Here is a 12,011-nt window from a genome sequence, read left to right as displayed (position 1 = left end):
GCACAGATTAAGCATCTGAGTGTGTCCTACCTTAGCAACTGGGCCAGCAGAGAGGTGAAAATGGACTTTGGACTCCTAGGGACTTCAGTTCGAACCCCAGATTACCCACTTACTAGTGGAGTGATTTAAGGCAAATTCTTGACAGAGACTCATTTCCTCATCTATAAAATGGGAACAAAAATCATACCTTCCTCATGGTCAAATGGGATCATCCATGTAAAGAGCTTAGCACAGTACCTGGTTCATAAGAGGCTGTGACTGTTATTATTATTGTTGTGTGCCACGCACGGAATCGGTCACCTTACTCTATGGTGTTATCTGAACTTGGCCTGGACCTGGCCGAGTTGCTTTGCTTCCTCAGAGGCAGGGAGGTGGCTGGGACTTCGGGCTCTGTAACAGTCCTCCTGGTGTCTGCACTCTCGACTGTCCACCTTGGTAGTTCTATCCTCCCTCCATCCATTTCCCCTCTTCTCAGACCATATCTTCGGGGTCCCTGCCCCCGCACTTCCCTCCTGCACACCTGGGCCTCTCTCCCAACCTGGTGTGTGTGCTTCGCCATTGAGGGCTGTTCGCTTTCCCAGCTGCTAATGGCCAATTTTCCATGAATCATCATTGCTCTACCCCATTAGGCAGGATAATTGAGACTGGATGGTGGACCTGTTTGCTGAGCACACGGAGGGCTGACAGCTGTCCTGGGCTCTCCCCAATGCCCGTGAGCAGTTCCGCTGCCTCTTCCCGGAAACCTGGGTCATCCCCCCTTGGGGGCTCGGATGGGCTGCACACTGTCCACAGTCCCCGGGGTCCTTAGCTGAATCCACAAGATGTTACTGAGCACCAGTTGCAGGCCAGCTCCCAGCTTGCTGAGAGTGGTTGTGACTAAGACTTGTATTAATTTCTATCCACGGAACGCTTCCTGTGTGCCAGGCCCCGTGCTAAACACATCACCTAGAGGATCCCATTTAATCTTCGTGACAACCTTTTAACATTGCTGTTGTTATGAACCCCACTTTACAGATGGGAAAACTGAGGCTGGGATGGTTCAGGTGCTGCAAGTCACTCCTAGCAGGAGACAGCCTGGGCTTGAATCCAGAGTTACTCTCTTAATCACCTCTCCCTGGCCTGAGTGTGAAAAATCCAAAAATCCAACCGTTTTCCTCCTTCTCACTTCCTTCTTCATTCCCCTGCGTTGTGTTTTCACTCTTAAACACCATCCAGGCAGCGCCCGCATTGCAGGGCACAGCGTCCAAACCTTGGTTGATTTGCAGTTAACGGAGGGTTATGCTAGTAGGTCCCTCACTCTCTGGCTGACACCAAGACAATGAAATGCAAAGGGAAAATGTTGTGGCAAAAGAACCCTGCCTCATGAAACCAAACAGATTTGAGGTATCTGCTGTTCTTGGATTATCCAGGGTATGGATAGCAAGAGTTGGCCGTGTTTTTATGCACAACTTAATCCGCAGCTTCTAAGCAACTTCTGCAGCACAATTTTGGACAACAAATTAGTTTCAGATGAGAGACTCTTGCTCCTCCTTGAAAAACATTCTTCGTTTCAAATTATCCTCGCTGCAGGCCAGGCTGACAAGAAAGCAGAGAATTAAGCTGTTGATGCAAATCCTGGCTCTCGGCTGTCCCGCGCTGGCTCATCACAGATTCTCTTTGTATCTCCCCTTCCGAGGACGAGGAGGAGCCGGTCCAGCATCAGGGCGCTTCAAAGCTCTGCGAAGGCTTTCTTTTCATCCTCCTGGAGGCCCTTCCTCCCTCGAGGAGCCCTCAGCCAGTTCTGGAAATGGGGCCTGCTCAGAGGCGCCTCCAAGCAGCTGGGGTGCACCGGCAGCTTCTCCTCTGGGCAGAGCTGCCAGGCCTGAGGCCACACTAGGGGGCTCCCTGCTGTCATTGCCCTGTGCCCGGGCAGCCTGTGAAGAACAAGAACCTGTCTCCAGGGAAGAGAGAGGGGAAGGTGCCAGGGCAGCAATGACAAAGCAGGCTCAGTGTTAGTGCTCGTAGACCTTGTGTATTTCATTCGCTTCAACCCCTGGAAGAGGGGACATTCTCTCTGTCTCACAGGTGAGGCTTGGGGAGGTTGCCACCTTCCCGTGGTCGCGAGCTCATGTGTGGTCTTGAGGTTTGAGGTCTGACCCTACGTGAGAATCTCCGTTCTTTCACTTATTTGGACCTGCTCCTTGTCTGCAGCGGCCACGTGGGGCTCCATCTCGGACGGATGGCTTTCTTTAGAGTGAGCTCCAGGCAGCATTGGGACCGCCCCTTTCCTGCACTGGACTCCCACGGGAAGTGCCACGTCATAGGTGGCAGGTGTCCCTCAAGTAGAAGGGAAGGAAATCGTATCAGAAATGTTAGAGAACCAGCTTCAAAAGCAGATGAAATGGGTTGTGTGGCTTTGAAGCCTGAACTTGTGGTTCTGTTTGTTTTGCTCTGGAATAAAAAGGTCACATTTTTATCAAGTTGGAAAACACCCAAGAAGAAAGAATGCTTTGATGTCCCTTGGCTGATTACTCTTGATACTCAGTGATGCATCTGGCAAAGGGTTAATATCCAAAATATATAAAGGATTTATATAACCCAATACAAGAAAAACAAACAACCCAATTAAACAATGGGCAAAGGACCTGAACAGACACTTCTCCAAAGAGGACATGCAGATGGGTCCCCGGGGGCAGCCCTCTGGAACCCGCAGGTTCAGAATGGACGGGAAACATATGCACATGTGACACGTGACAGGAGGGCGCTTCCTGGTCCTCCTGCCACCCCCTGCAGGAGCACCATTCCAGTGCGACAGGAGCAGCAGAGCCTGGGCGTGGCCTGATGTGGGGAGTCTGACTATCTCCCTGTCCCCACCCCCTTCTTTCTCCATTTAGACTACACGTTTTAGAGGCCCCAGTTGTCCTGCCGGGTTCTAGACATCTGGCCCTACATCTCCCTTTTCCTCCCCAGCCTTCCCTGCTCTCCCCACCCTCCAATCCCCTAGCAGTGCCTCAGCAGTTGGGCCAGCTCAGGCCAGTGGTGGCTGCTGAGCCCAGTGGGAAGCTGCTGGGAGACAGGGGCGTGTCTGGGGGCTGCTGTGTGATCTGGCTGGTCAGGCTCTGCTGCTCAGCTTCCCTCCTTCCCGAAACAGGCCACACACCTTCTCTGGGCAGCAAGTGGACACCAGTGCTGCCCAGCACCACAGCTCCTGGCCCCGCCCCTCCCCTGTGAGGAGGAGGCAAACAGGCAGCCCTAGGGTCTGCTCAAAGAGTTTTTGTGGGTCAGAGTAAGGGCATGGCCTAGATCTCACTGCAGCCTGAGAAGAAGACCCTGTTTTCCAGGCTAGCTCGGCAGGGGTTTCAAGTCCTTGCTCATTCATTCAGTAAGCACTCTGGGGGTACCTACTGTGTGCCTGGCCTCGTGCCAGGCCCTATGGCTTCAATGGCTATTGCTTGTGACCAGTGGTGCCCCCATCTGATGCCTGGGGTGCATTTGCCCACCTGACCTCATTCTAGTGTGCACCATTCAGGCTCTTCTGATATCAGGTGACGGGACTTGGTTTCTAGTCAACCAGATTTTGTGCCTGTAAGAAACGGGGGAAGGAGCCTATTTCCTGGAGTCACTTAGCTCCTCTCTCTGGTTTCTCTGGCTGTAAGACATACCCAGCAAGCCTGCCCACCCTGTGGGGTCCTATGGAGCTGTCATTGATGCTGCCCTGCCTCCCGCCATTGGCACGTGACGCAGGCTGGCCAATCAGAGTGCCCCACCTGTCTTGTGCCACAGTCCATCCAGGTGTGGGTGTGGAACCCTGTACCTGTCAGTGGGTTTTCCCGCTTGTTCTCCTCCCATCCCCAAACCTGCCTTTCTTCATCTTCCCCATCTTGGTTGGTGACAATTCCTTCACTCCCATTGCTCAGGCAAGAAATCTTGGAGTCATTTTTGACACTTTTCTGTCAGTTCACAGAAGATCCATCAGGAAGTCACGTGGCTCCAGTTCAACCTATATCCCGAATCTTGTCACTGCGTCCACTCTACTTGAAGACACACTACCTCTCCCTGGGTTATTGCAGTAGTCTTCCAGTTTCAATTCGGGCCTCTCCAACCAGTTCTCAACACCGCCACGCTGTCTGCCCGTGAGCAGCGCCCATTCTCTCCCCCTCCCTGTAGTGACTGGAGCAGCACAAGGGCCCAGGGTGGGGAGCCAGCCCCCCCTTCTCCTGGCTGAGGGCTGGGGCTGGCATCCCTCATTTAACTTGGAGAATTTCCATAGCACTTTTAGCATATTTTGCTTGGGCTAGCTTATTTATGCTAGCCATACATCTTATCATTGTCATAAATTTTTATTCCCATGGACATGTCTAAACTTATGGGTTGAAAGAACATAATTTACATGCTATTTAGTATGCAGATTGGGTTAACTTGCTTCTGTAAATTCACCACCAGGCCTGTGCAGCGCCCTCTCCCTCCAGGACCTCAGCCTGATTTGAATATCACACTCTATTGTGTGTGGGGCGCTGTGAGAAGCTGAGGTCACGCCACCCCTAGACAGCTGAGCACCCTCCAGCCTGTGCCTGTGGCGCCCACAGCACATAGCTCCGCCCAGCAGGGGCCTTCTCCGTGGGTCAGACCCTCCAGTGGAGGGTGGAGAAGCCATGGGGACCGGGCGAACTCTTTCTGTCTTAAGCCGCATCCTGAGATGAGGATTTTGGCACAAGTGAGCCCAGGGGGCCGTGAACCTGGGAAGCACCAGCAGGTACAGGAGGGTAGGAAGCCGATGTTGGCTGTCAGTGAGCAGGTTTCCAGGCTCGGCCCACGGGGCCTCTGGGAGGAGGTTTTGAACGTGCCTCAGCCTTGACTCACCGGAGGGGGCGGGAGCTGAGGCACTGATTCCCTACCTTCCTGCTGGCGTTGGCTGAGGGCTGCTCCCAGCGGTGCAGGCCCCACGGGCAGCCGAGAGAAGCCTGCAGGTGAGAGGGGTAGGCACTGGCAGAAGGGCACCACTGGCTTTTGCCTGCATGAAGAATGACAAGGGATGTGTCTGAGACACTGTTCATAGCCTCTTTCCTGCTTCAGTCCTGGTTCGCGCTCACTTCACCCAAGTCACCTCCACTTCCTTCCTCAGGGAGGCCTTTCCTAGCCTCCCTCTGAGAAATAGCAGCGTCGCATGCTCTATCTCCTCCCCCGTTTATTTTTCTTTATAGAACTTATCACTGTCTAATATGTTATATATCTGGGTCTTCTCTTGTCTGACTCATATTAGTGCAGGAAAAGACGGTGAACAAACAAATATTGATGCATCGGGCAGTCAGGAGTATGACAGAGAGACTTGAAGCCGGGGAGAAGACTGAGGAATATCATAGGGGGATGTGTTGCCAGTGTGTGTGTGTGTGTGTGTGTGTGTGTGTGTGTGTGTGAAGGCGAGCCTCTCTAATAAGATGTCATTGGGCTCAGGGAGACACTTAGGAAGTGAAGGAGTGAGCCACATGGGAGAGCATTCCAGGCAGAGGGAACAGCAGGTACAAAGGTCCTCAGGAGGAAGCATGTTTGACTTATTTGAGACCAACATTGTGGAAGCAAGGTGCCTGAAGGGAAGAGAGGAAATGGGGAGGTTTGACATGAAAGACCCTGTACATCTTGGTAAGGACTTGGGATTTTACTGTATGTACTAGTCAGGGTTCTCCATATATATATATATATATATATATATATATTTAGCTCATGCAATTATGAAGGCTGAGATCTCCCAAGATCTGCCATCAACAACTTGGAGACCCAGGTTTAAGTTCTAGTCTGTGAGCCCGTGGGCTTGAGGCCCAGGAAGAGCCAATATTTCAATGTGAGTCCAAAGGCAGGAAAAGGCTGATGTCTCAGCTCAGCAGTCAGACAGGAGGTAGTTCTGCTTACCCTGCCCTTTTGTCCTATCCAGGCCTTCAACGGATTGGATGAGGCTCACCCATATAAGGGATGGCAATCTGCTTCACTGTCTACAGATTCAAATGTTAATCTCATCCAGAAACACCCCCACAGACACACCAGAATAATGTTTGATCCAATGTCTGAATCAGAATCAGGGAGTGATGTGATCTGACTTAAGTTTTTAAAAATCATTCTAGCTGCTATGTGGCAAAAAGTCTGCAAGGGGCAGAGGTGGAGTAGGGAGATATTTTGCAATAATCTAGGCAGGAGATGGTGGTGGCTTGGACCAGGGTGGTGGTGGAAGTGGTGAGAAGTGGTGAGAGTCTGGGCATATTTTGAAGGGAATGCCCACAGGACTCAGTGATTGGTTGGATTGTAGGATGAGATAGAAGGATCATGAGGATAATGTCAAAGTTTTGTGCCTGGGAAATTGGAAGGTAGGGATTTTCATTAATTGAGATAATAAAGACTGCTGGAACATCTGGTTTGAACAGCTGTTTGGTTTTGTGCATGCCAAGTTCCAGATGTCTGTTCAAATCTAAGCAGAAATATAGAGCAAGCCAGTGGATATATTCGCCTAGAATAACTTTATCAGGGGTGAAGTTTTTCTCAGTTAGGTGCTCAATAAACACATGCTGAATGGATGACTGTATGACTGACTGGTCAGATTTCTCCCACGAGCCTCCTACAGCCTTCTGTCTATCACTCATTTCTGTGGTCTCGAGAGACCACCCCCAGCAAGTGACATCACACGCAGTTTTTGTTCTAGAATAAGGACCCGGCAGGCCGTTTGCCATGATGTTCTTGCTAATTCTCTGACCTGTAGAATCTGGAGCAGTGATTCCCATTGGCCTTGCAGTGACCTGGAGATTCTTTAAAAGATTGTATTTCTCTGCTCCCGGATTATGGGGACCCTTTAAAAGACTGTATTTCTCTGCTCCCGGATTCTGACTCCCGGGGTCTGGGATGGGCCTGTCCAGCAGTAATTTTAAAAGATCTTCAGATGATTCTGAGGCACACAGGAGATTGAGAACTATCATTCTGTGCTCCTGCCTCAAATGATGCCTGGACGTAACTGTTGGTTTGCTGGGACGTGTAAAAAAGTGTCAGCTCTTTTGCCAGGCCCCCAGGAAAATTCTGAAGTCTTAGGCAGAAATGGTGGAGAAATACCACCAATTTAGAAGAAGAAAAGCTTTATGTAAAAAGACATTTAGCATAGTATTATATTAAATAGTTGTAATTTAGAAGCAATCAAATGGAGTATCATGCAGCCAGAATAGATGATTTTGTAGACGGTGCAGTAACTTGGAAAAATGCTTATGAGGGACGGTTAAGTAAGAAAAAACAGAATGCCAAATTGTGTTCATATTATGAGTGCCACTGTGTAAAATTATGCATGCACATGAATAAAGCACTGTAGGGAAACAAGCGAAATGAAAGCAGTTGACGTGTTAGTTTAATAGGATGGTGGATGATGTTTCTTCTCTTTTGAATTACTCCTCTATTGTTGCAGTAAGTAGCAGAAATAAGGAAATGACAGTTGTTCTCCACACACAGCCCGCTTCCCTGCTTCCCAGGACAGGTCCTGGCTTTTTCCCTTTTACTGTCTCTGTGACACTGGGCTCAACCTCTGGACTCGTTGGGGAATCCCATCTTTGCCCATTAAGTGCCTCGTGTTTGTCAGCACAATGCAAGCTACTCTGGAAAGAGGGTCAATCAATTATTGCTCTTCGGGAGCTCACTGTCGAGAGGGGGAGATTGGCATATAAGCAAACATTACATATTGTAAGGCAACCTTGTGAGCATGGGAATAGGGATAGTGAGCAAAGTTGGGTGGGAGCTCAGAGGAATGTGCTCTAAGGGAATCCAGGAAGGTAGAAAGGAGGAGGTCACCTGTCATCTTGGTCCTGAAGGACAGGTGGGAGTTCACCGGATAGAAAGTGGAATGGGGTGTGTTGGGGTGGGAAGGAACGGGTGTTCCAAACAGTGTGTGTACGGCAGAGAGTTCTAAAAGGCACGGAGCATTCAGGACATGGCAGAAAGTTAGGTTCAGACGGAATATATCCATATATTAATTTACTCAATAATTGTCAGTTGTATCTCAGACATTGGGCTAGATTTTGGGGGGACCAAGAATGATCAACCTTGTCTATGTCGCACATACTGATCATACTAATAGCAGATATTTACTGAGTGCTTAAAATGCATTAGCTCATATGTTCCTCCCAACAGTCCTATGAGCGGGTACCACTTTTACTTCCATGTACAAATGATAAAATTGAAACATAGAGGTTCAAGGATTTGTCCACAGTCACTTCTCATGCGGTAGAGCTTACCATCCAGAGGAGGAAATGCAGAGACAGATGATGACAGAGCAGGGTGATCAGACAAAAGTGGAGGAGAGGAGCTCAGATGAGGGGCCCAGATGCAATCAAGGCAGACTTTTTGGAGAAGGTGACTTAAGCTGAGTCCTTGAGGATGAGTAGGCCTTACACATGAGAGTGGAGGTGTGGGGAAGAAAGACAGGGCTTTATGGTGATGGTGGATGATATTACTGGAGAGGTTGATTGGGGCCAGTTTATGAAGAGTCTTGCACGTCCAGCTAGGGCATTGAGACTTTAGGGTATAAGCAATGGTGAACTAACAAGTTCTTTTATTCTGTTTTTAATCAAGAGGCTGAGTCACTCGGGCAATGATTCAGCCGCACCAACTGTGAACTCTCAATGACTTGGGCTAATAAGAAGAATAGCATGGATAATCTAAAAATAGCGGATGGTGGGGTGCACCAGGTCACGATTGCTAATGGTGGGGGGTGGGCAGGGCTGGCAGTTCACTTGCTTCATTCATTCTAGACTCTTTTCTGGCCCGTGTTAAATCTGCTTGCACTTGAGAGCGCCCATGGCCATTGTGCCAGGCTAAGTATCTCAGGGGAGAGAAACTGCCTTCCTGCTGAGGGCAGCAGAATAGACATGTAATGCCCAGCCGGCATGGCTCAGTGGTTAAGAATGGACCAAGTCACAGTTCGATTCCTGGTCAGGGCATATGCCTGTGTTGCGGGCTTGAGCCCCAGTAAGGGGCCTGCAGGAGGCAGCCAGTCAGTGATTCTCTCTCATCATTGATGTTTCTATCTCTCTCCCTCATTCTTACTCTCTGAAATCAATAAAATATATTTAAAAAAGAAATGGTCTGCTCTGTACTCATCACACCTCCCACTGTCCTTTGGATTGGATTTCTACCCCCCACCACACCCCACCCTGGTGTCTGGAATAAGAAGGGACTTTGTCACTCTCTTGGGGACTTTCGTATCCTGTGTGATGCCTCCCGAGTGCCCATTCTAGGGGGGCTGGATGGGTGGCTCTGGAGAGCACCACAGGGGTCTCCCAGAAAAATGGGTGTTTGGTGATGCCAGGAGGCTAGAGAAGGGAGGTAGAACCTAAAGAGAGAGAGATCCCTGCTGAATTAAATATGAAGTAATTTTTTATTTTGTTTTGTTTGTTTGCAAAGTGATAGCCCAGTTAGGAGCAATTAAATTGACAACCAATCCAACCCACTCCAAACCAGACCATGAGGACCGAGTTCTGGGTTCTTACAGATTCACAATGTGCTACATTTTTGTTTGTTACACACCAGACACCAGTTCCCTCTTGCACATTTAGTTCCTAATTGTTATCCTAAGATGATTTATTCTTGCAAGAAGAGGGAAGAAAGAGACAGCTTCCACTGGAACTTGTTTCTTTGACTTTTCTCTTCTGATGATAAAAGCCACCGATGCCTATTGTAGAAAGTCTAGGAAATGACTCTTCCAGGTAGAAATGGCTGCTTCTGCGAGTCCCACCACCGAGATGACTGCTTCAGCCGCTGTGGACATTCTCACACTTGCCCCCGTGCGCATGGGCAGGTTTCTCTGCAATGTGTCCCTCAGTGTGGGTGCCGCTGGGTCCTAGCAAGGCTGCACTCACTGACTTTCCCAGAAACTGCCTCCCACGTGGCTGTACCAGTTCACACTCCCGCCCCCGCTGTTCACCTACTCACGGCTGGATTTCATTTCCGATTACGGAAGGACTTTTTGTTAGAGTGTCCGGAAGATGGGGTGTGTTGATGAGGAGGTCGGTTGGTTCTCTGGAGGTTTTAAAGTGCAGATGTGATTTTTTTTTAATTGCTAATTTTAGAGAGCAATTTATGCACATGGACAGAAGAATGGAGAGAGAGAAACATGGACATTTGTTAAAACTCACAATGCCTAGGTGTTGGTGGTTGTCACTGGCAAGTGGAGTGGTAGAAATGCGCTAATGTCAGCTTAGTACCTGCTGTCTATGTGGCAAACATTACACACATTGTCTCACTTTTCCTCATAATAGTTGCTCCCCCGGCCCCAACTGCTGAGGGTCCTGGCAGCAGGCAGTAGAGGATGCGGCTGTCATCACTGTCTCCCAAGGGAGCAAGCAGTTTCTCTCCTGCTCTTGCTCTATGTGCCTCCATCTCTCTCCACCCAAGGCCCCGCCATTCATATTTTCAGTTGCCATTTGAAAGGGAGAAGTATGCTCAACTCCAAATCAATTTTGGCTAAAAAGGAAGAGCTTCCAAGTACATGCCACTGGGGGATCACTTAATGCCATCACTTTGATTTTTATTGCAAATGCTTAGGGATAAACACAGCCGTAAATATGCTATTCTGTTTACCAATTTAAATATTCTCTGCAAGCTCATTAGGTCCTGCCACCTCCACACAAACGCTGCTCCTTGTGTGCGGGAGAGGGGGGGGGTGATGCTCTGCCCACAACAACCTGCTCCTCCCAACGGCAGCTGTGCTGGCTGGGGGCCGTGGGAGCTCCTCGCACAGAGGGCAGAGTCAGAGAGGCAGCTCTGCGAAGGGACCGCTGAGAGCGTTGCTGTAGCAAAGAGTCTGGCTCCGCTTTTGATGCTTGGCTGCTGACTGCCTTTTAAAATCCACTTCCCATCTCCTCCTGTTCCATCTGGGCAGGTGCTGAGAACGTCTGGGCACTCCCCACTCAAGCCCAGGCGATCACCCCACCCCACTGCGCAATCACCGCAAAACCCCACTCGAGCCATTTCCGGCCTCTTGGGAGCCCATCCTCCTCTTCCCAGAAAGTATCATTCTGTGAGCCGTAGAACTTTCCACACCCTCTCGGCATGTGTCTGTATGGCATCCTCAGTCTTGACACTTGGAGCCAAATTTGGGTAGTAGCGGTCCGTTCTACCTCTGTGGGGTGGTCACAGCACTTGGCAAGGGGAAGATTGAGCAGGAGATGACCTAGGTTTCTGGGTTTCTGGCTGTTTATGCAGAGGGCAAGGCCAGGCAAATGCCCCGTTTTATCTACAGGCTTTGGTGCCAAACCCCCATGTGTTGCTTGGGCCACATGTCTGTGCCACCACGGACAGCTGCAGCTCCTGTGCCTGGGCTAGAGGCAGTGTGAGCTCCTAAACCTCTTCCTCCCTTAATATGGCTATGAAGTCCATACTCGATATCATCTGTCACCATCAGGACATTGAGAATGTTATCCAGCAAGAAGTAGCTTCATATGATATCTATCCCCTGAATTTTTGGGATGACGAAACTCAGACACAAACATCTTCTGAGACCACTTTACCTATCTGGACTCTTGGAAATGAAAGGGTGTTAAAAAGTGAGAGAAATGCATGTGTCCTTAAGCAGGAGGTCAGTACTGACCTTTCAAAACTGTCTAGTCTCCTGAAGGGGGAGGGGGAGAGAGAGAGAGAGAAAGAAAGAGAGAATGGCTTGAGAGAAGGAAGAGGAAAGGGGAGGAGGAAGAGGAGATGATAGCAAAGAGGAGAGGGGGAGAAGGGGGAAAGTTGGCCAGAACCCTAGCACTGCACTGTGACATCAGAGTGGAAGTCCCTGGCTGTCCAATCCCAAGCAGGCCTCCTCCTGGGCTTGAAAAGATGGATGCAGGACTGAGGGCAGGAGGCATTATCCAGTGCCCAGCAAATAAGGGGGACTTTTCCGAATTCCACCATTCTAGGATGATGAGCTAATGAAATTAGAGAAAGTAAAATTGAAGATAAATAAGTTTCTTTCTTTCTGGTCTGGTTGCCTTTTATTTCATTTCTTGTTTTTCCTAATTGCACCTGGATAG

The 12,011-nt window shown here is 49.6% G+C and overlaps 1 long non-coding RNA gene across 1 annotated transcript; it reads right to left on the bottom strand.

The window, feature by feature from the left end:
* Positions 1 to 9,354: 9,354 nt before the first annotated feature.
* LOC114233647 (uncharacterized) lies at positions 9,355 to 11,702 on the bottom strand. The gene is made up of 2 exons (XR_003619801.2): positions 11,585 to 11,702; positions 9,355 to 10,014 (listed from the first exon to the last, which is right to left on the bottom strand). It is a non-coding gene; the product is annotated as an uncharacterized LOC114233647 (long non-coding RNA).
* Positions 11,703 to 12,011: the final 309 nt, after the last annotated feature.

This window comes from Eptesicus fuscus, chromosome 22 (assembly GCF_027574615.1).
Source record: "Eptesicus fuscus isolate TK198812 chromosome 22, DD_ASM_mEF_20220401, whole genome shotgun sequence".
In the NCBI taxonomy this organism is placed as follows: Eukaryota; Metazoa; Chordata; class Mammalia; order Chiroptera; family Vespertilionidae; genus Eptesicus; species Eptesicus fuscus.
Note: the sequence above shows the minus strand (reverse complement) of the source record. Positions and strands in the feature narration are given on the sequence as shown.